Below are 20,600 nucleotides of genomic sequence, written 5' to 3'. Positions count from 1 at the left end.
TTTGGAAGGGGGGGGGGGAAGCAAACCTAATAAAACATTTAAAAGATTCAATGTGATCCACTTTTACAAAAAATTTTCACACAGTCTTGTCTTTGCTTTTATGTTATTTTTCTTGGCTCTCTGTTTCTCTACTTTGGCTCCTTCGATAATTATGTTTGTCAGACTGGTTTTTACTATCACTGTGATCAGGTTGTGGGAATGTTCTTTGATCCTGCTATGCCTTCTAGGTTTTTCTTTGTTGGGGTTATACTCCCATATTTTTTTTTTTTCAACACTGTCAGCTCTTCCTTGACTGCCACTGTGACTTTTTGTATTTGACTTCTCCCCACTTTCACTTTTGTGGCTACTCGATATTTCTTTGCTCCTGCTTCTACTCCCTTTCCCTGATTTCCTATTTCTACTTCTGTTTCTTTTCTCTGCCTCTGCTTCTACTGTGTTGTTTTTCTTGGAATCTTTCTTTTTTTCTTCCTTCCTTCCTTCCTTCCTTCCTTCCTTCCTTCCTTCCTTCCTTCCTTCCTTCCTTCCTTCCTTCCTTCCTTCCTTCCTTCCTTTTTTCCTCCCTCCCTCCCTCCCTCCCTCCCTTCCTTTCTCCCTCCCTCCCTCCCTCCCTCCCTCCCTCCCTCCCTCCCTCCCTCCCTCCCTTTCCTTTCTCTTACACTCTATTAGCTAGTGCACTTTTTCTCTTTCTAATTCTTGTTCAGAACCAGAACACTCATGGCCCTCCTGATGATGGCTTCTCCATCTTAATCTTCTTGGGGACCTTGGGGGACTCAGTGATCTCCTTGAGGACCTGAATACTGCTTTCAACATGTCTGTATATTTCCTCAGTGCCTTCCTTCCCATCTTCCTTGATTTTTCTAGGTCAGTGTTTAATTTATTGATCCAGATTCTTCTGAACTAGAACTGGAATTCTTAGAAACAGAGTAGAAAATCACTCCAGTTTTGTGAGAAAAGACCCAAGTATTTCTCCATTACACAGCCTTCACATCTAGGTCCTCTTCCTCATTAAAGAAGGATTCAAGCCATCCCATAGATCCCAGAGGACTATGTACCTATATACACATAAGGCCAACTGCTCTAATATATGGAGTCTCTCTGTGTTTTGGACCCGTTGCTTGCTTGAGTTAGCTTCAGAGTAAATAATTTGTATAACAGGCAAAAAACTGTAGAAACAATTTCTCCTGTTTCAACACCTCGAACTTCTACTGACCCCTGTCTTCCCACTTCCTTTCTCCCATGGTTCAGCATGTGTGACCTTAAGGGGTATCTCATTCCCCACCTCCTGGTAGGCTGATGAAAGGAAATTGATAAAGATCATGGGTTTGATGAGGTTTGTAGCTTTCTCCTTGCCCCATAAGCAGTAGCATACTGCCCTAATTGCTTGACACCATCGCTTGGTGGTGCCACTGATGCTCTGCTGCTGCTGCCCTGCTAAGTTTACCTTATGCATATGGGGAGAATCAGCAAGCTTTGCAAAATGAAGTTCAAAAAAAATCAGAGGAAAAGAAAAGGTTGAATAGTTTGCTGTTGTAGAAAAGCAAATGTGAGTTTGGGTTGGTAGATACTTGGGCAGGAAAATAAAATATAGGCTATTATCTACTTCTGCTTACAATAATGGGCCACACCCAGATTCCGTGCAGGTTCCTACACTAGACTCTACAACTGGGATAGCCAAGAAGAATCTGGAGTGATCAGAGAAGGTCAAGAGTACTTTAATGTTGGATGATAAGATTATCTGTTAGGGTAAAAGTAACCATAATTTTGTTGGTCTGGAAAAGAGGAAGCTAAGCAATAAATGAACAAATCCAGTTCTCCTCATGGCAGTAGAGCAACAGAATCATATTTGAGTGAACCCTTGGGGCATAGTATCTAATCTGCTACTTTATGCAGAAATGCCCTACATAACAAGCCCCAAGTGGCTACCATTTCAGTTGGTGAACCCTTTAGGTGACAGACAACCTAGCACCACTATGCAGCATGATCAAAATTCAAGACTTTCCTCAGTGGATCCTAAATCTGCCTCTTGGGAGCTTCTCCTTAAATTCAGGTCCTGATCTGAAGAGTTGACTGTTCCTTCCCTTTGTCATAAGACAGAGTTCTGTGTGTTTGAGAACAGCTGACATATTTCTTTTTAATATATTTTTATTGATTTCAGAGAAGAAGGGAGACAAAAACATCAATGTTGAGAGAGTCTCACTGATGGGCTGCCTTCCGCATGTCCCACACCAAGCATGTGTCTCCAACTGGAATCAAACCCGGGATTCTTCAGTCTGCAGACCAAAGCTCCATCCACTGAGCCAAACCAGCTAGGGCAGCTGTCATATTTCTTGCAGGGTTTTTCAAGATAAGTGCTAACCGTCACTACTTAGTTGCTTTAACTGTCAAATGCACAATTTCTCCCTGCTCTCAGTTCTTTTTCTTTAAACCACATGTGTCAAACAGAAGGCCCGCGGGCCAAATCCGTCCTGCCAGGCCTTGCAATGTGTCCCGCACCGCACTGTCATCACTGCACTCCGCTGTGTTTCCATCACAATGACAGTTTATGAATTTTCAGTAAACCATTACGCCCGAGATTTAGGCTGGATTTTAGATTTTGGCCCCTTCTCTGATTGAGTTCGACACCCCTACTTTAAACAAATTTCAATATGTCAATGTGTTTTTAAAGTTGTAGCACACAGAACTGGGTATAATACTGCTGAATAAGCAGGACATCAGCTTCCTGCTCTTGTAATCTTCTGCTAAAAAAAGTCTAAGGTGACGCTGAATTGATGACAACCACATTATTCCAAATGTGCAATCACATGAAGACTCAGGCTCTTTATGTGCACACCGTCATTACATCACAATCCTCTTATTTTCAGTATTGTAGAATACTATGTTAGTTTCCTGCTATTGTTGTAACAAATTAACACAAACGTGATGGCTTAAAAGAAGAGAGATATATTCTCTCACAGTTCTGGATGCCAGAAGCCTCAGGGCCATACTTCCTCCACAGGCTTGAGGAGAAAATCAATTTCCTGCCTCTTTAGGCTTCTGGTGGCTATTGGGATTCTTGCGGTTGATTCTCTCTCAGCTTCATCTTCATATCACCTTCACCTCTGTGTGTATAGGTCAGTCTCTAAACTCTCTCTGTTTCTCTTTTATAAGGATAAGTGTGATTGCATTTAGAGACCATCCAGAAAATCCAGAATAGGTTTTTTCTCTCAAGATCTCTCCTGGGCAATTTTTTCCTTCACCTATAGACCTGAGACACTATAAAGTTACCTGTTTTCAAAATACCAAGGTAGAACAGGCATAAGATTATAGTTATAAATATTGGCATTCCAAAAAGGGAAAAAATGTCAGGAATTAAAGGATCACCCATTCCAAGATCATTCCAAACCCAGCAAGACAAATTCCATTAGATTTCAATGCATGAGACTAGTTCACTGTGACTTGAGGATCTGCCCTTTGGGACTATGACTCTCGCCTTTGCCTCTGTGCCTGCGGCTCAGGCCTCTGACTCAACTCATTTCTAGTTTTGCCCTTGGGATAATTCTTTCTTTTGCTTGGATGGTAGCACACATTTGCAACTACATAGTCAGGAAATAACCTATTTTCTGACTGTGGAATCTTAGGAGTCTGACACCCTTCTTTCATTTCATCTTATTTTCGTTGGTTTTTGTCATAAGGATGCTCATACCTTTAGATAAGAAGGTCCTCCACAGATCTTTCTTCCATAATTGTATCTCTATTCCTGTCTTGACTAGAGGGTTTAGTAGATCCATGAGTTGCATACCCAATCTTTTTAATACTATCCAAAGGTCACTAATCCACACCCTTCAAAGGCTGCTTTCCAGAAAGTGAACCTCCTAATTTTAGCACCCTTTAAAATCTAGATAAATTGAATTTCCCAAATCATCAAATCCTGGTACATTTTGCATAACAGTTCCTCAATTTATCTCTTGCCCCTTGAATTTTACTATAAGTAACAAGAAAAATAAAAAACCTAAACAAATAAACTAGGATGCAACTTCAAAGCTTTGCTTGAAAATCTCAACTAATATCCAAGTTCATCACTTACAAATTCTGCTTTCCATACAACTGTAAGATACAATCAGCCAAGTTTATACTGCTTTGTAACAAGGATAACCTTTCTTCCAATTTCCAATGGCATGTTTCTCATTCTTTCTGTGAATGCTTGGTTATGTTCTACCTCCCTCCTCTCCATCTTCACATTGTGTTTTTGGTGTGTGTCTCTTTCATAACTCTGCCTCTCTCTTACAAGGATACATTTGATTGAATATAGGCCCACCTGGATAATCCAGAATAACACCTCTTTTCAAAATATTTTATCACAAATATTGCCTTATAAGAGTATTCACAGAGTTTGAGGATTAGAAAGTGGATATATTATTGGGAGGGCATTTTTTTGTTTTTGTTGTTATCCTACTATATGCCTAAAAATTTGTACAATCTCTACACATTATCCAATTCCTAAAACACTTCCTCACTTTCAAGTATTTGTTATAGCAACATTCCACCTCTGGTACCAAACTGTATTAATTGCCTATGGCTGTTGTAATATACCATAACTTTGATGGCTTAACCCAATAGAAATTTATTCTCGCACCATTCTGGAGCCAGAAGTTTGGACTTAGCTTGGATTAAAACCAAGGCCTGGGCCTGGCTGGGCTCCCTCAAGAAGCTCTAGGGAAGATTCTGCTCCTCACCTCCTCTGACTTCCAGGGGGTACTAGCACTCTTTGACATGTGAAAATATCACTCCCATCCCTACCTCCAAGGTCAAGTGCCTCTTCTCTTCTCTCTGTGTTGTCTCCCTCTGTCTCTCTCTTTTTTTATTATTTTATTTTATTTTATTTTTATTAAATTATTATCTGAGTACATATTTTACCATTGCCCCCCCCATACATACCCTCCCTCCCCAGAGTTTTGTATCCATTGGTTGTACTTATATGCATGTATACAAGTCCTTTGGTTATCTATTATCTCCTCCAGATCTCCCTACCTTCCCTGCTGTAATATCACAGTCTGCTTGTTGCTTTACTGTCTCTATAACTATCTTATAATGTTCTTTATTATCCATAAATGAGTGAGGTCATGTGGTGTTTCTCTTTCATTGACTGGCTTATTTCACTTAGCATGATGTTCTCCAAATCCATCCAGGTTGCTGCAAATAATGAGAATTCCTTCTTTTTTATGGCAGCATAATATTCCATTGTGTAGAAGTACCATGGTTTTTTGATACAATCATTTGCTGACTGGAACCTAGGCTGTTTCCAAATCCTAGCTATTGTAGATGTGCTGTTATGAACATAGGGGTGCATATTTCCTTTCTGATTGGTGTTTCTAGTTTCTTGGGATATAATCCTAGGAGTGGAATTACTGGGTCAAATGGGAGTTCCATTTTCAGTTTTTTGAGGAAACTCCATACTATTCTCCACAGTGGTTGCACCAGTCTGCATTCTCACCAGCAGTGCACAAGGGTTCCATTTTTTCCAAAATCTTGCCAACACTTGTCATTTGTTGATCTGCTCATGTTGGCCATTCTGACAGGAGTGAGATGTACCACATTGCTGTTTTGATTTGCATCTCTTGGATAATTAGTGACTTTGAGCATGTTTTCATGTGCCTCTTGGCCTTCTTTCTGTCTTCTTTGGAAAATATTCTATTTAGGTCCATTGCCCATTTTTAATTGGAACATTCATTTTCCTTTTATTTAGTTGTATAAGCTGTCTATAGATGTTGGAGATTAAACCTTTATCAGTGATAACATTTGCAAATATGTTCTCCCATACAGTGGGCTTTCTTGTTGTTTTGTTGACGGTTTGTTTTGCTGTAAGAAAGCTTTTTATTTTGATGTAGTCTCGCTTGTTTATTTTCTCTTTACATTCCATTACCCTAGGGGCAGTGTCGGTGAAGAAGTTCTTTTGGCATTATGTCTGAGATTTTGCTGCATGTGGATGCCTCTAGTATTTTTATGGTTTCCCGTCTTATGTTTAAATTCTGTATCCATTTTGAGTTTATTTTTGTGTATGGTGTAAGTTGGTGATCTAGTTTCATTCTTTTGCATGTATCTGTCCAATTTTCCCAACACCATTTACTGAAGAGACTGTCTTGACTTCATTGTATATTCATGCCTCCTTTGTCAAATATTAATTGAGCATAGTGATTTAGGTTGATATCTGGGTTCTTGATTCTATTCCATTGATCTATATGTCTGTTCTTATGCCAGTACCAGGCTGTTTTGAGAACACTGGCTTTGTAATACCGCTTGAAATCTGGTATTGAGATTTCTCTTACTTTACTCTTCTTTCTCAGGATTGCTATGACTATTCGGGATCTTTTATTGTTCCAAATGAACTTTTGGAGAGTTCTTTCTAGGTCAGTGAATTATGCCATTGGTATTTTAATGGGGAGTGCACTGAATCTATAGATTGCTTTAGGAAGTATGGACATTTTGATTTTACCAATCCATAAACATGGTATGATCTTCCATCTGTTTACATCTTCCTCTATCTCTTTTTTCAGTGTCATGTAGTTTTCCTCATATAGGTCCTTTACTTCTTTAGTTAAGTTTATTTCTAAGTATCTTAATTTTTTTGGTGTGATGGGAAATGGAATTGCTTTTTTAGTCTCTGTTTCTGTAAGTTCACTGTTGGTGTATAGAAATGCCACAGATTTGTTGTCATTAATTTTGTATCCTGCTACATTGCCAAATTTATTTATTAAGTCAATTTGTTTTTTAATGCAGCTTTTTTTTTATTATGTACAATATCATGTCATCTGCAAATAAGGATAACTTTAGTTTTTATTTTTCCAATTTGGATGCCTTTAATTTCCTCCTCTTGTCTAATTGCAATCGCTAGTACTTCCAGTACTATGTCAAACAGGAGTGGCGAGAGTGGGCATCCCTGTCTTGTTCCTGTTCTTAGAGAGAATGGTTTTAGATTTTGCCCATTGATGTTGGCTGTTGGTTTATCAGATATAGCTTTTATTATGTTGAGGTATGATCCTTGTACTTCCACCTTGTTGAGAGTTTTTATCAGGAAAGGGTGTTGGATTTTATCAAATGCTTTTTCTGCATCAATTAATATGACTATATGATTTTAATCTTTCAATTTGTTCATGTGATGTATCACATTTATTGATTTGCGGATATTGTAACATCCTTGCATTCCTGGAATAAATCCTACTTGGTCATGGTGTATGATCTTTGTGATGTTCTGCTGGAGTCGATTTGCTAGAATTTTGTTGAGGATTTTGGCATTTTTTCATGAAGGATATTGTCCTGTAATTCTCTTTCATTGAGTTGTCTTTATCTGGTTTTGGTATTACAGTGATGCTGGCTTCATAGAAGGAGTTTGGAAGTTTTCCTTCCTCTTGAATTTTTTGGAATAGTCTGAGGAGGTTAGATTTTAGTTCTTCCTTGAATGTTTGGTAAAACTGTCCTGTGAAGCCATCTGGCCCTGGGCTTTTGTTTGCTGGAAGCTTTTTGATGACTGTTTCAATTTCTTCCCAAGTCACTGGTCTATTGAGATTTTTAGATTCTTCTTGACTGAGTTTTGGAAGTTTGTATTTTTTTAAGAATATGTCCATTTCCTCCAGGTTGTTCAGTTTGTTGGAATAGAGTTGTTGGTATTCTGTAACAAACCTTTATATTTTGGCAGGGTCTGTTGTTATTTCACCTCTTTCGTTTCTGATTTTATTTATTTGAGTCCCCTCTCTCTGTTCCTTGGTTAGCCTGGCTAGAGGTTCATCTATCTTGTTTATCCTTTCAAAGAACCAGCTCTTGGTTTTGTTGATCTTATGTATTGTTTCTATGGTCTCTATGTCATTTATTTCCGCTCTGATTTTTATTATTTCCTTCCTTCTGCTTACACTGGGCTTTTCTTGTTGCGCTTTTTCTAACTCTTTAAGTTGTAGAGTTAGATAATTTGTTACCATTTTCTCTTGTTTTTTTGCAATAGGCTTGTAGGGATATGAACTTCCCTCTCAAAACTCCTTTTGCTGTGTCACATAGATTTTGGATTGTTGCGTTTTTATTTTCATTTCTTTTCAAGATTTTTTAATTTCTTCCTTGATTTCTCTGGTAACCCAGTCCTTGTTTAATAGCATGCTGTTTAGTCTCCATATGTTTGATTTCTTTGGATTATTTTTATTGTAGTTAATTTCCAGTTTTATGCCACTATGATCTGAGAAGATGCTTGATATGATTTCTATCTTCTTGAATTTGAAGAGACTTTGCCTATGTCTCAACATATGGTCTATCTTTGAAAATGACCATGTGCACTTGAGAAGAATGTATATTCTGTGGCTTTGGGGTGGAATGTTCTGAAGATGGTGATTAATTCCATCTGGTCTAAGGAGTCATTTAGGATTGATATTTCTTGCTAATTTTAGTTTAGATGATTTGTCCAAAGGTGACAGTGGGGTATTAAAATCTCCTACTATGATAATATTGCTATTAATCTCTCCCTTAATGTCCTCCAGCAGTATTTTTTTTTAATGTATTTGGGTGGTCCCATATTGGGTGCATATATATTTACCAGGGTTATTTCTTCTTGTTATTAGTATTATGAAGTGGTCTTCATTATCTTTTGTTATGTCCTTCACTCTGAGATATAATTCGTCAGACATAAGTATTCCTACCCAGCTTTTTTTTTTTTTTTTTCATTTTGAATCTCCTGGAAAAACTTTTTCAATCCCTTTACCCTCAGTCTGTGTGCATCTTTTATTCTGAAGTGGGTTTCTTGTAGACAACAGATATATGAGTCTTGTTTTCTTATCCAATCTGTTACCCTATGTCTTTTGATTGGAGCATTTAATCCATTTACATTTACAGTTATTATTGATAGGTACTTATTTGAGGCCATTTTTATTCTATATCCCTGTGTTCCTTCTTCTCTTCCTATTTCTTTGTTTTTACAGTAGACCCTTTAGCATTTCTTGCATTGCTGGTTTGGTGGTGATAAATTCCTTTTGTCTGTTTTTGTCTGTAATGCTCCTGATTTCACCTTCTATTTTGATTGATAGCCTTGCTGGGTACAGTATTCTTGGATTCAGACCCTTGCATGACTTTGTATATTTCATTCCACTCCCTTCTGGCCTGATGAGTTTCTGTGGAGAAATCAGTTGCTAGACTGATGGGTGTTCCTTGATATGTAAATTTCTGTCTCTCTCTGGCTGCTTTTAAGATTCTTACTTTGTCGTTGGTGTTTGCCAATTTAATTATAATGTGCCTTGGCATTGGTCTTCTGGGATTCATTTTGCTTGGAACTCTGTGAGCATCTTGGATTTGTGTGGGTTTTTTCTTCTCTATCTCAGGAAATTTTTCTGTCATTTTTTTCTTGAAATACTTTTTCCATATCTTCCTCAGTTTCCTTTCCTTCTGGAACACTTATTATTGTAATATTGTTTTGTTTTGTCCCAAAGTTCCCTTAGGCTGTTCACCTGGTTTTCATTTTTTTTTTTTCTTTTTCTTTTCTTTTTCTTTTCTAAAGAAGCTGCTCTACTTGGTTATTTTTTTCCCTTCTTGTCTTCTAGCTCACTGATGTGGTCTTCTGCTTCTTCTAGTCTGCTCTTGATGCTTTATATTGAGTTCTTTATAGTAGCAATGTTATTTTTTATCTCTTCTTGGTTCTTCTTCATTTCCTCTTGGTTCTTACTCATATTGTCAAATTTGTCTTCCATTCTTTTTAGCCATCTTATGATCATTACTCTGAATTCCTGCTCTGGTAGGTTGCTTGCCTCTAACTGGTTTACTTCCTTTTCTGGTGATGCCTGCTTTTCTTTCATATGCGGGCTGTTTCTTTGTCTCCCCATGATCTCTCTTTTCAGGATGTCTGGTTATGTAGTTCTCTCTCTCCTGCTTTGATTTAAAGGCACAAAATACAACACAACTAGGTTCCACACACAAGGCACTGAATAGAAATGTGTTTGCGATTTCATAGAATGTTATCTATATACTGGAGGCCTGGTGCACAAAATTCATGCACAGGAGGGGGTGTCCCTCAGCCTAGCCTGCACCCTTTCCAATCTGGGACCCTTTTAGGGATGTCCGACTTCCTGTTTAAATGGGCAGTCAGATATTCTTCTCACAATCCAGGACTGCTGGCTCCCAACTACTCATCTGCATGCCTTCCTGATTTCATTTAACTACTCTCCTGCCAGCTTGATTGATGTCTAATTGCTGCCCTGCTAACCTGTTTGCCCCTAACTTCCTTCCTCTGTTGACCTGGTCACCTTTAACTGTCCTCCCCTTCAGGCTTGATCACCCCCAACTGCCCTCCCTTGCATGCCTTGTCCCTCCTAACTGCCCTCCCCTGCTGGCCATCTTATGGTGGCCATCTTGGGTTTATATGGGGGCAACCATCTTTGACCACCTGAGGACAGCCATCTTGTGTGTTGTAGTGGTCAATCTGCATATTACTCTTTTACTAGATAGGATAGAGGCCTGGTGCATGGGTTGGAGCCAGCTGGTTTGCCCTGAAGGATGTCCTAGATCAGGATGGGGTTCCCTTGGGGTTTGGGGCAGCCTGGGATAGGGGCCTATGGTGGGTTGCATGCCAGCCACGCCCCCTGGTGACTCAGGTGGAGGCTCTGGTATCTAGAATTTATTTTCTTCTACAATTGAAACTGTACCCTGAGGATTGCCAAGCCTTTTGCTGGCTCTGTGGCTGCTGCCATATCTGTTGGGATTTATGTATCTTCTATCATTGAAACTTTATAGCCTTGAGTGGAGACCTAGGCCAGAAAGGGCAGGTGGAAAGCTTGGCTTCCTGCATTGCTGGGAAACCCAAGCCTCCCTCCTGTTCTCTGTGGCCATAGCCATCTTGGTTGGGTTTATTTGCATATTTGCTCCTGATTAGCTTGTGGGTCTGGCTTGTGGGTGTAGTGGAGTGATGATAATTTGCATATTATTGTTTTATTAGATGGGGTTATATATGTCAATATTTAATATATTCAAATATACAATATATATAATAATATGTAATAATATTGTTATTGTTATAATAATATAAATATAGATGTATATAAAAATAGTACCAAGCAAAAGGAAATGTATAATTCATAGAGAAATCATTCAGCTTTACATAGAGAAAAAACGAGTAGAGTGGTAGTTACCAGGGGCTGAGGGTGGGGAAATGGAATATACTGGCCAAAGGGTACAAACTTCTAGTTACAAGAATAAAAAGTTCTGGGGATATAATGTGCAGCATGGTGATTATATACCAGTATTTGAGAGTTATTAAGATAGTAGATCTCAAATATTCTCAACACAAATAGAAAATGGTTATATAATGAAGGTGTTAGCTAATGCCATGGTGATAATCATTTTCCAATATATGAATGTATGAAATCAACACATTGTACACTTTAAATTTATACAGTGCTATGTCATTTCATCTCAATAAAACTGATGAAGAGATAAATTTGTGAAGATTTTTAAATAACAAAAATAAAAGATAGTTCAGCTTTGAAAGTAGAAGTTTCCAGTTCCACTAGAGTTTGCTTTATTTCAGTCCTGTCCAATACCATGTAGGAGGCCCCCATTATGAGGCCCCACAGAGGGAATCTGTTTTCTAATACTACAGCTCACCTACGGTTTCCTAACTTTTGATGTAGCAAATAACCTCCTCCTTGCCCACTGGTATTGTTCCCAGGGCACAGCCAATAGTTAAAAACACTAGTTATTTTTAAGTTTTGAATCTATGATTTGAAGGACAGTACAGATATAATAGTTTAAAATAAGATATCTGAGGGAAAAGATTTTAAAAACAAGGTATATGAGCTCAAACTGCTTGTATAGAATAAATATAGTCAAAGCACATTGACTAATTGCTGGAAAAGCAATTAAAAAAATTATTTCAGGTTCCAGCACAGCTTTAAGCAACATAAGCACCCTTGTTATATACACTGAGTGGCCAGATTATTATGATCTTTGAACACATAATAATCTGGCCACTAAGTGTGCTTATGTATAAGGGAAAGCTTGCAAATCTTGATATAGCAAGGGACTAGGAGATAATGGCCCCCAGCCTCTGGCTAGTAAGTCCTCTGCTTCTTTCTAACTACCCACAATGCAATTCTTACACATGGAAAAACCTTATTTTAAAATCCCAATTATGTGGTCAGTTTACACTGAGTGGCCAGATTATTATGCATTCAGAGATCATAATAATCTGGCTACTCAGTGTATAAATTCCTAATAAAGTGTGTGTGTGTATGTGTGTGTGTGTGTGTGTGTGTGTGAGAGAGAGAGAGAGAGAGAGAGAGAGAGAGAGTGAGAGAGAGAGAGAGCACCTAGGTGCCCAATAATGTGTCCACATTAGTCCCTTCTGGGATATGCACATGTTTGAAGAAGTGAACATAGCTTTCCCCAGTGGTAATTTCTACTCTGACCAGATATTGGGTGGACACGGGTTCTGACCCTTAGTGCATGCCGACAACATCTTCAGGATGCCTGCACCTTGTCATCTATCTTATCCTCTCATATATACCTGCTGTAAGTATAGTCCCCTCATTGCTAAAGGCAAGTGACATCATGGTGAAGGGCATGCCAATGAAGTGGTAACTGGGCTCCAAATATTTACAAATCCATCACAACCTTTTCCCTGGTGGTAGCTGTGCAACATTGTGAGCGCACCTAATGCCACTAAACCGTACACTTAAAAAGGTTATAAAATGTACCCTGTTTGGTGTCGCTCATTGGTTAGAATGTCAATCAGACCACCAAAGGATTGGGGGTTCAATTCCCAGTCAAGGGCATGGACCTGGGTTGCAGGTTTGATCCCACTTCAGTTCGGGGTGGGATGTGGGAGGCAACCAAACAATGTGAGATACATTGATGTTTCTCTGTCTCATCTCTGTCTCTCTCTTCCCTTCTCCCTCTCTTCCATTCTCTCTAAGGATCAATGGGGAAAAAACAGAAGTGAGGATTTTAGAAAATGGTTAAAATAGTTAATTTTATGTTATTTATTAAAAGTTAAAACATGAAGCCCAACCGATGTGCCTCAATGGTTGAGCGTCGACCTATGAACCAGCAGGCCATGGTTCAATTCCTGGTCAGGGCATGTGTCCAGGTTTCAGGTTTGGTCCCCAGGGTGGGGCATGCAGGAAGCAGCTGATTGATGATTGTCTCTCATCATTGATGTTTCTATCTCTCCCCCCTCTCCCTTCCTCTCTGAAATCAATAAAAATATTTTAAAAATAAAATAAAGTAAAAAATAAAAACATGGATGGAGACTCATATGGCGCCCACCTCCTGGCTCTGTGTGAGGAGCGCTGGGCAAAGGAGCAATGCCTCTGCTGGCACTTTTCTCAGGGGAAAGCTGCCCCTCCAGCTCTCGTCCTGAAGCCAGACAATTTTGTCCCTCCCTGTATGTCGCTGGCACATTTCAAGCTGCTGCCCCAGTGCTGGAGCTCAGAGAGAGCAAATTCAAGTTGAAGGTTTTAAGAACAAAAACTGAGATTTCCCATAGAAGAAAACGTTTTTCCTTAAGACTGCAGCATCAAGCCCTGCCCTACAGATAACAGACTTGCTAGTTGCACTATCATGGGTACAAGGTCACACTGAGGAATAGACAAGTAATTGGCTTTATTACTTTTCACAATCTGGCATCCCCTCCATTCTCCAGTGTGAAGCAGATCAAAAGACAATGTTAAATCAGTCCAATGTTTTTCTCTTATCAGTCCTTAATCTGCAAAAAACACACTCAAATTTCAGCTGTTTACTTTTCCCAAATAACTTAATTTGAAGAAACTGGAACAGGTAAACAATAAAAAATGGAATATCCCAAATGTATGCCACAGAATCCTTGAAGTGTTACACCCAGATATGGTAGGGTTACTGTAGTGGGCATCGTACTGAGAAAAGTTAGCTTGACGTAAGCATACAGGGCAGGGGTCCAGTGGAAAACAAAGGCAGGTGGACAGAAAAGGCAGTTTGAGCAGCCTCACCACAGGAACCAACCAAGCAGAAATAATAAAGTGTTTCTGGACTTAAAGCGGGAGGCATAGGAAAGCAAGAGAGGGCCCGCAACAATAAGGTGTACTGACGACACATGGAAACAAAGGAAGTTCAGCATAGAAACAGAGAAAGAACACGTAGAAACGGAGAGTTCAGATTAGATGCTGGGCAAGAACAATTGAGAGAATCAATCAGGTGATGAAACGAATAGATATAAAAGCAGGCTTAGAGCAAATATATAAGCTTGGACTACTAGGCTTCACCAGGCACCCATTGTTTCCGCCTTTCCATGTGGTGAGTCTGAACCTGCTTGTTATCAATTTTCCTCGCTTTTGCTTCTTAAATCTTCTGGTCTACAGAGCTCATTCTTAGGCATCTCGACACAATCCCAGGGAAAAAACCTCAGCTCACTGTCCATTACCAGCAGGCTGGGAGATCTTTGGACCTGGAACTAGACTTGTCTGCTGTGGTGGGATTGGTGTTGGAGGTTCAACCTCAGCTGCTGCTGATGGGAGGCAGGTGGAACATGGGTTCCAGCAAGTAGAATGTCATTAGGCAACTGGTGGGAGGCCAGGTAAGCAGGGGGCCTCAGAGAAGTCCAGAGAGGTGGCAGATGGAGCACAGCTACAAGCTGCAGCATTCAGAGATGCAGGCAGGCAGGCCATGTTAGCAGCATCTGTCAGTGGGTAATAGTAGCCTACTCAGGTACTGGGTCTGGGTCAGAATTAAGACTCTATCTTTGTAGAGTCCATGAGAGCAAAATTGCACCCCAGGCCTAAAATGACTGAGCAGAATGCCATCGAGATCTATTGAAGTTCCACATGAAAAGAAAGGGTGAGGATAACTAAGAAATGATAACTTGGGTGGAGGGCCTAGAAAAGGTCTGTACAATGTAGGCATTAGCTACATTGTTGTTTTCTTGTCGGCTTCCTTAGCTCGATGTTAGCATGTAAGAATGAAAGCCAAGCAAAAGTTGCTCAGTGGTTGAGTGTCAACCCATGAACCATGAGGTCACTAGTTCTTGTTGGAGCACATGCCTGGGTTGTGGGCTCGATCCCCAGTAGGGGGCATGAAGGAGGCAGCCGATTGATGATGTTTTTCTCATCAATGTTTTTCTCTCTCTAGCCCTCTCCTTTCCTCTCTAAAATCAATAAAAACATATTCTTAAAAAGCCAAGCAAAATTTTAGAATGAAGAGCATCTCTTTTTAATAGAATGTGTTCCTGAGGCCAAGTAATTCAGCTTCCAGAGAGTCCTAATGAAGTACATTCACAGCAGGGTCAGAGGAAAGAGCCCTGATGAGGGGGATGAACAAGGGAAGTGGCCTCCTTGGATTTGGTGCTGAGCACAGGCTGGTATGTGCTTTGTGAGGGGGTTGTACGGCTGTAAAGCCACTGTAATCTGGACTGTGAGGTGACCTCTTTGTATACATAGGCTAGTGAGACCTGCAATATTCAACACACACACACACACACACACACACACACGCAAGTGCACGTGCAATTGCAAACTTACATTTTTATTTCTGTCTTCTTGATACCATTCATGATGTGTGTATTCTGATTTATTTCCTTTTAGTTATGGTGTATGCATTTTTCTATCTATAAAATCACTTTTTCCATTTCTCAAGGCACTTTGTTTTTTTCAAGTTTTATTCAGGAATAATTGACATACACCTCTGTATAAGTTTAAGGCAGACAGCATGATGGTTGGATTTGCATATATTGTGAAATGATTACCACACTGTGTTCAGCTAATATCCATCTAAGATGTGACAAACAAAATTGAAATCTCTAATGAAGCAACTAGAGTTAATTTTCTCTTCAAAGTCAAAACCACAATTCTTACATTCTATTGTGCTTTTTTTTTTTTTTTTTTTTTTAAGGTTTCTTAGACTGTTTCTTAAGTTAGATATTAGATCTTGTGTTTGGATCTGATTTCATAGTTTACCCAGATTTATACACTAGAATAACTCTATTAATTTATTTCCTGAAAGGAACTACTTCTTAAAAGTAGAAAAGTCTACAATGCTTTAGGGTTCATTTAAAAATCAACTCTAAGAATTCTGTATTTTTATAAAATTACATTACTGGCAAATTAATTGTAGATTTCAGGTATCTAAATAGTGACATTTTTAATAAGGCTAAACTGTTCCTGAGTGAAACCTGTGCGTGGTCAGGGTAGGCTGACTTCCAAGACACATTTGTGAGGGTGGAGATTATTTTTCTTTTAATTTGAGGTCACTTTGTCTGGCTGGTCCTATCCCCATAGCTCAGTCATGGTTTCACTCACAGTGACCTAACGCATAGAGTAGGGCTCTGGCACACAGGGAGCAGAGGTGGGCAAACCTCAGAGGAGCTGAAGGCTTCCCTGAGCTGGTTAAATGTGCAGGCTCTCTAAGTGCTACCTGCAGTGGAACCTGCCAGAAAGTCCTGCTCTTCCCCCGGCAAATTCTCAGTTATTCTGAGCTCCTAGAGGAGGCATAGAGTTCCCCACTTCTCTCTCTTATTCCTGCCCAGGTGTGTGTGTGTGTGTGTGTGTGTGTGTGTGTGTGTGTGAAAACATGTGTGAAGATATGTATAAATATGGATGTCACTGTGTGTGACTAAATGTTACTGTGTGTTTAAGCGTGTGTTATAGTGAGTATGTAGGGGCATGTGAATGTCAACTTGTATGGTTGTAGGTGTGTATGAATATGTGTGTGAATGTATGAATTGTGTGACTGTGTGAATGTGTATGTAAGCATATATGAAGGGATGTGTGTGCATGAGTGTGAGGCTGTGTGAGTGTGAATGTATATGAATGATTGTGAAGTGGTGTATATGAATGTGCGTGTGTGTGTCTGTACCCTGGGAAGGGAGTTCTTTCATTATAACCTCAAGGCCTCAAATGTAGACCTTTGGTCTCCTCTTTAGATGAAGTTAAAATCACAGCAAGAAATGGACAGCCTTGAACCATGATACCATCCACTTCTAGCACATGTCCCATAGTGGACATCATCGAAGAAGCCTTGTGAGTCAGTACTTTAGAAAGTAAATTCTACAATTTTCTGTGGTGGCACAATTATCATAGGGAATCAATTATTTGCAGTTAAAATATTTATTAATATAAACATTAAAATAGGCCCCCATTTTAAGCCCCGTTGGCACTTCTCAACTCTCTCCTCCAAGGGCGTCTCGGTGGCACTGTGGGTGGGTGCGGTTGCCATGGGGGTTCCATCCCCAGCTGCAGGCAGCTGTCCATCAGGTGGGCTGCTGAGCTCCCTCAGGTGTGAGCATCCCAGGGGCTAGCCTGCTGTGCACCTCTCTGCACCTGCACACGATGGCGACCCCCACACAGCAACCCTGCTTCTCTTAACAGGCCTGTGGGGTAGACAGGAAGGAACCAAGGCTTGCCCAGGGTTTCTCAGCACACCTCACACCCCTGGCTCTTCTCATCACTGTGTGTCCAGAGGCCTCCTGGGAATGGGAACTCAGGTGGCCTGAGCACGTCCCACCATAGTTCTGTTTTAAGGTCTGGCCTTTTCCTTTCTCTTTTTTGGATAATTTTATCACAGTGAAATTTACCATTTTCACTGTTTTTCAGTGTTCAGTGCAGTGGCATTAAGCACATTCATACTGTTGTGTGGCCCACACCACCATCATCTCCATGACTTTTCCCATCTTCTCCAACCAAAACTCTGTCCCAATAAACAACAACTCTGCATCCCCACCCTTACCCCTCCCTCACCAGCACCACCACAGGTACCTTTATCTTTCCTTCCATTTCTGACTTTGATGGCGTTAGGGACCTGATGCGAGTGGAATCACACAGTAGTTGTCCACTTTATACTGGTTTTTGCACTGAACATGTCATCAAGGTCCATCCAAGTTATAGATTCTGTCAATATTCTTCCTGTGTTTTTAATTCAATCTATTGGGTTGACATTGGTTAATAAAGTCATGTGGACTTCAGGTGTACAATTCTATAACACATCATCTGCTTGTTGTATTCTGTGCCCAATACCCAAAGTCAAGTTTCCTTCCATCACCATTTGACCCCCTTTACCCTCTTTCACCTCCCCCACCCCTTTTCCCTCTGGTGATCACTATAGTGATGTCTTTGTCTATGAGTAGTTGTTTTTCTTTGCTTAATCCCTTCACCTTTTTCAACCAGGCCCACAGCCTCTTTCTCATCTGACAAACGTCAGTATGTTCTCTTTCTATGAGTCTGTTTCTATTTCCTTTGTTAATTTATTTTGTTCATTAGATTCCACATATAAGTGAAATAATATGCCATTAGTCTTTATTGACTGGCTTATTACACTTACCATAAGGCTCTCCAGGTCCATCCACACTTTCACAAGTAGTAAGATTCCCTTCCTTTTCACAACCAAGTAGTATTCAATGGGTTCAATGTACCAAAATATTTTTATCCAATCATCTACTGATGGGCACATGGGCTGGTTCCAGATCTTGGTGTTGTAAATAATACTACAATGAGCATAGCAGTGCATATATTTTTTCCAAAAAATGTTTCTGACTTTTTGGGATACATTTCCAGAAGTGAAATTGCTATGCCATAAGGAAGTTCCATTTTTAATTTTTGAGGTAACTTCTTACTACTTTTCACAGTGGCTGCACAGAATGTATTTCCCACAGAGATGTGTGCCCCTCTGCACACAATGGTGCCCCCCATAGAGTTTCCCTGCTTTTCTTAACAGGCCTGTGGGGTAGCCAGGGGAACCAAGGTTTGACAATGGTTCTTCAACAGACCTCTCACCTAATACTCTTCTTATCACTGTGTGTCCAGAGTCCTGCTGGGAGCGGGAATTCAGGTGGCCTGAGCACATCCCACCATGGTTCTGTTTTAAGACCTGGCCTTCATTTCCTTTCTCTTTTTTGGATCATTTTATCACAATAACATTTTCCATTCTCACTGTTTTTCAATCCACAGTACAGTGCTGTTAAGGCCATTCATACTGTTGTGCAAACCACACCACCATCATTTCCATCAAGTCCAATATTCTCCAACATAAACTCGGGCCCCATTAAACAACTCTGCATCTCACTCTCCTACTTCTGCCACCCCCAACACCACCACTGGTACCTTCATCTTACCTTTCATCTCTGACTTCTATGGAGCTAAGGATCTCATGTGAGTGGAATCACAGAGTAGTTGTCTTCTTTTGACTGGCTTTTGCACTAAACATGTCAAGGTCCATCCACATAATTTCACTTACCATAAGGCTCTACAGGTCCATCCACGCTGTCACAAATAGTAAGATTCCCTTCCTTTTCACAGCCAAGCAGTATTCCATGATCTCAATGTACCAAAGCATTTTTATCCATTCACCTACTGATGAGCATCTGGGATGCTTCCAGATCTTAGCATTGTACATAACACTGCAATGAACATAGCAGTGAATATATTCTTTCCAATCAATGTGGCTGATTCCTTGGGATACATTCCCAGAAGTGGAATTGCTCTGCCATAAAGAAGTTCCATTTTTAATTTTTGAGGTAACTCCTTACTGCTTTCCATACTGGCTGCACAAAATGCATTCCCCACAGAGATGTGTGTCTCTCTGAACAAGGTGGTGACCCCCTTGAAGATTTGCCATTTTTCTTAATAGGTCAGTTGGGTAGCAAGGGGGAACCAAGACTTGCCCAGGATTTCTCAATGGACCTCATACCGCAGGCTCTTATCATCACTGTGTATCCAGAGGCCTGCTGGGAGTGGGAATTCAGGTGGCCTGAGCACCTCCAACCATGGTACTGTTTGAAGACCTGGCCTTCATTTCCTTTCTCTTTTTTTGGATAGTTTTATCAAAGTGACATTTTCCATTCTCACTGTTTTTCAATCCACAGTGCAGTGGCATTAAGGACATTGATATTGTTGTGAGAACAAAACCACCATCATCTCCATCATGTTTCCCATCTTCTCCAATGGAAACTGTGGCCTCATTAAAAAACAACTCTCGCCAAAACCAGTTTGGCTCAGTGAATAGAGCATTGGCCTGAGGACTAAAAGTTCCTAGGTTCCATTCCAGTCAAGGGCATGTATCTTGGTTGTGGGCACATCCCTAGTAGGGGAGTGCAAAAGAAAGCTGATCAAAGATTCTCTCTCATCAATGATTCTAACTCTTTATCCCTCTCTCTTCCACTCTGTAAAAAAATCAATAAAATATTTTGAAAATAATAATAAATAAAAAAGTAAATAAAAAACAATTCTGCATCTCACCCTCCTACTCCACACCCCCCCGCCCCAACACCATCACCAGTGGTACATCATCTTACCTTCCATTTCTGACTCTGATGGTGCTAAGGACCTCATGTGAGTAGAATCACACAGCAGTTGTCTTCTTTTGACTGGCTTTTGCAATAAACATGTTAAGGTCCATCCACATTGTTTCACTTACCTTAAGGCTCTCCAAGTCCATCCAAGCTGACACAAATAATAAGATTCCCTTCCTTTTCACAGCCAAGCAGTATTCCATGATCTCAATGTACCAAAGCATTTTTATCCACTCACCTATTGATGAGCACATGGGATGTTTCCAGAACTTGGTATTATACATAACACTGCAATGAACATAGCAGTGAATATATTCTTTCCAATCAATATTCTTTCCAATCAATGTATTATACA

The 20,600-nt window shown here is 40.1% G+C and overlaps 1 pseudogene; it reads right to left on the bottom strand.

Moving 5' to 3' along the window:
• Positions 1-666: 666 nt before the first annotated feature.
• LOC118723063 lies at positions 667-1,450 on the bottom strand (annotated as a pseudogene).
• Between the last annotated feature and the right edge of the window lie 19,150 nt (positions 1,451-20,600).

Source organism: Pipistrellus kuhlii, unplaced genomic scaffold, assembly GCF_014108245.1.
Source record: "Pipistrellus kuhlii isolate mPipKuh1 unplaced genomic scaffold, mPipKuh1.p scaffold_m20_p_2, whole genome shotgun sequence".
NCBI classification, from domain to species: Eukaryota; Metazoa; Chordata; class Mammalia; order Chiroptera; family Vespertilionidae; genus Pipistrellus; species Pipistrellus kuhlii.
This window is presented reverse-complemented; position numbering and strand designations above follow the sequence as displayed.